General features: G+C 30.9%; 1 pseudogene across 2 annotated transcripts; it reads left to right on the top strand.

Moving 5' to 3' along the window:
• The first annotated feature begins 274 nt into the window (after positions 1–274).
• On the top strand, positions 275–2,333 carry LOC145137327 (protein ASYMMETRIC LEAVES 2 pseudogene; annotated as a pseudogene). 2 transcript variants are annotated; one of them, XR_013720986.1, is made up of 2 exons: positions 275–451; positions 1,202–2,333. The product of XR_013720986.1 is annotated as a protein ASYMMETRIC LEAVES 2 pseudogene, transcript variant X2 (transcript). The 2 variants fall into 2 exon arrangements; XR_013720985.1 differs by lacking the exon at positions 275–451 and adding an exon at positions 768–994.
• Positions 2,334–4,197: the final 1,864 nt, after the last annotated feature.

Genomic DNA, 4,197 nt, shown 5'->3' on the forward strand with positions numbered 1-4,197 from the left:
AGAAAGATTTAAGCTTTTTTTTTTTTCTTGAAAACCCCTAAAACCACATTAATTATCTTCCTTTATTCACCAAGAAAGAAGCACAAATAAGCACACACACTTACACTTGAAAGAACACAACAGTAGACTGACAGTACAGTGAGCAGGTAGCTAGACCTTTTTATTAGTGCCTTCTGTCTCTTGAGTTTTAGGGGAAAAAGTAGGATATAAGCTGATCACACATCACTCAAAACCCTTTTGTAACTTTCTTTTTTGTCTTTTTGGTCAATAAACAAAAAGATTTGAGGTCCTCCTTTTCCTACAATTCATCTCTTACTTCACACTGTGTCCCTTTAAAGAACGAAAAACAAGAGAGAGACTAGAGAGAGAAAGAAGGGTTTGACCGAAGAAATCGAGGCCATCATCATCATATCTTCCCTTCCTTTCTTGCTGCTAACTCTATTGGATTCAGGTTGCAATTTTAATTACACTAAATATAATTAATGTTCGTCCTTTTTGTTTTTTCATTTTTACTTTTGCATTATATTATAGATCCATGTTTACATCTAGTGGATTTTTTTCTGGTTCGCCAAAGCTATAGATGCTTGATCGGATTTTGACTGTTGCAAGTATTTACAGTTTTACCTTTAGTTTGCGTAGTCACATCGCAGGTCTTTTTTTCTATTTATAAGATTTTGACCTTTTAAAAGATATATTGTATTTGTATATAATTTAATTTGCAAAAATGTCATCAATGATTGTTATCCCAAGAAGCATTATAACTAATGAAACCCCTCAAAACCCTCGTCTTGAAAGCACAACTCTTCTTCACTTTCACGAGATCCAATCTTTTCTTAATCTTTTCTCTTCAATCCCAGTTCTAAACGTCCTCTTCATAGTTTATAAAAATACATTCTTTCTCTGTTCGCGTTATTTCAGCTTATTATAACCAACTCGTTCGTTCTAAAAAAAAAAGAAAAAAAAAAGCCCATCAAGATCTATAAATTCTTTATTGGTGAGCATGAATAACTTTCGGAGTCATTCAAGAAATCATTAGTAGTTGCAAACACTTCAGATCTGGTTTCTGTGATCTATTTTGACGAGTAGTTGAATAAAAATTTCTTTGTTTTTGGAAGAATTCATCTGCATTTATCAATCAAGCTTCTTCCTTTTTTTGATTAATTTATGATCTTAAATTTTGTTTTTGATTCTATATATGCAGAAAACATTCTTTAAGAACATTGGTGTAATAAATGGCTTCATCTTCAAATTCTCCATGTGCAGCCTGCAAGTTCTTGAGACGAAAATGCCAACCAGAATGTGTTTTTGCACCTTACTTTCCACCGGATCAGCCTCAAAAATTCGCTAATGTTCACAAAGTGTTTGGAGCAAGCAACGTGACGAAGCTTCTGAACGAACTCCACCCTCACCAACGGGAAGATGCTGTCAACTCTCTAGCTTATGAAGCCGATATGCGGCTCCGGGATCCAGTCTATGGTTGCGTTGGTGTCATCTCCCTCCTCCAACACCAACTTCGCCAACTTCAGGTGGATCTTACTTACGCAAAATCCGAGCTTTCAAAGTACCAGAACCATAGCCATAACCTAAACGGCTCAGCCACTCAAGGACTTATCGCCGCTGCTGCTGCGGCGGCAGCAGCAGCGACCCACCACCAAACCCTAGGAAACAATTTGATATCATCATGTTGCGGTGGCGGAGTCACTCGAGACCATCTGTTCCACCCCCACCACCACCCACCGTTCTTCACCGGTAGAGATCAGCAAACGTCCGCCGCCATCAGGGCTTTTGATGTCAACAATAATTACGATACTACCGCGAGTGTTCTTGCTATGAACGTATCGGCCATTGGTATTGGTCAACACCCTCAATTCCAGCAACCTAGAGCTGCTGGAACCGATGATCGGCCAACACCGATCGATCCTTCTTAGGATTTTTAAAAGGTAATCGTCCATAAATTATCTTTTCTTTCGTGTTTCGTGATTATTGCTTCATTGTAATGATATAACTACATATTACTCAATCGATGCTATCATAATATTTATTTATACTATAAAACTTTATATATAATTATACCATCACTTTCGTTTTTCTCATTTGATCTTTCTTGAAATTATTGTTTCGAAATTGGCGTGATCGAAATGAATGAAGATGATCAGGACATGGGGACACCTACAGTTTCTTATCTTGTTTTGTTTTTGGTTTATTTAACATGATTTCATGCTTCTTTAGCAGCTACTGTAAAATTTTATTTGATTTCTCCAATACCAACTGATATTTCTTGTGATGAAAACTAGGTGTAATGATTACAGCTATGGTCTAGTTCTTGTTTTACAGAAATAGGGTGGTCAAATTTATTGTTACTGTTGATTATTTTTTTCGTATAGTCAGCAGTTTTATTTATTTATTTATTTATTAAGATAAAGTTAAATTTATCAAAGTATGAAGGTATACTCCCAAAACATAACTCCAGTGTTTATTGGATTTCTTTTCTGCCATGCATTTGAGGGTTTGAGTTTACGCCCTGATTGGATACAATGTACTACAAAGTTTTTTACGCCCTGATCGACAAACTAATCGAAAGGATATCGTCATAAAAAAATCTTAAATTTGGTTGAAAATGTCGGTTTTATAATCTAACAGAATTTTTGTTCGATAAAACGGCAAACTTGTTATATATTGTCGTTTTTATCTGTAACGTAGGTTTCAAGTTATTATGAAATATTACTTGTGAAAAAGCTCTTAAGTTCATAAATATTTTGCAAAAAAACCCTTAAGGTTATATATATATATATATATATATATATATATATATATATATATTCAAAATTTGTTAAAACTAAATATTTTTTTAAAATTTAAATATTAAAAGTTTATATCAAACCAATGTAAATTTATTATACTTATATTATAAAATCAAAAACCGAAATATATTTTTACTTTTAAGTACGGTAAATTTTATATTTGTTCTATAAAGACTTTTGATTTAAATTTTAAAAAATTATTTAATTTTCTCAAATTTTGAATATATTTCTTAATTAATACTTAAACTTTTCAAAACAAAACTAAAAATGTTTGTTAGCTAAAAATTAACTACGCTGTAATAAATGTTAAACTAGTTAAAACATATGAATAATATGACCTTAATTAATTATATTCAATTCATTTTCTTTAAAAGGGAAATAAAAATATTTTATATGTTTAAAAAGTTTGTATTTTAGAAATAATAATGAATCATATTTTTTATAAAAATAAATGTATTTGTATAATATCATAGAAAATATATCTATATTTTATATGTTTAAAAAGTTTATATTTGTGATTCAGAAATAATAACTTAAACAAATATATTTAATTTTATACAAAAAAACATGTATATTATTATTTCTGAAAGACAAACATTTTAAACATAAAATATTTTTATTTTACTTTAAAAAAAAATACTTGCATGGAAATAATGCCACCACATAATGACTGTGATCACCTCCAAAAGTGTTTTACGAGCCATGTATATATACAACGAATCTAAAAAACCTCATAAATCACGTATAAGAATAAGATTAGATAACTCTATATCACACCAACAACTTATCTTGAAAAAAAATTGGGACGTCACTTCATACTCGATAAGCACATGTTGGACATTTTTCTATAGAGTTGTTATAAATTGAGCATAAAGAACAACGAATGTCAATACCACAGATAAACAAATTTGTTTAAGTAGGAAAACGGTCCAAAATAGCTCTCTATCGAAATATATTAACCTTAATAAGAAGAATTTTATTCAATTCGGTCTTTATAGGAAGAGATATCACTCCTTATTTATCAATATGAATTTGAGACTTCTTAACAACTTATTCCAGACAATTATTATGATTTATAATCTTAAAGGTTTTTTCGTAAAATATTTGTAAACTTAAGGGTTTTGTCAAAAATAATATTTCATGGTAACCTGAAACTTATTATTACAAGTAAAAAGATCAAAAATGACAAAATATGGCGAGTTTACCGCATAAACATACCAGAATCTGTCGGAGCGTAAAACCGATATTTTTGACCAAACTTAAGGCTTTTTATGACATTATCGCTAACTGAAAATGTATAAAAATGTAGCTTAATAATAATCTATTTAAGTTAGTTTATCTATAAGGCGGATAGGTGTAGCGAAACCGTACATCGCAAGGTATTAAGGTGTCACTG

Source organism: Lactuca virosa, chromosome 9 (assembly GCF_052849685.1).
Source record: "Lactuca virosa cultivar CGN04683 chromosome 9, Lactuca_virosa_CGN04683_v6, whole genome shotgun sequence".
Classification (NCBI taxonomy): Eukaryota; Viridiplantae; Streptophyta; class Magnoliopsida; order Asterales; family Asteraceae; genus Lactuca; species Lactuca virosa.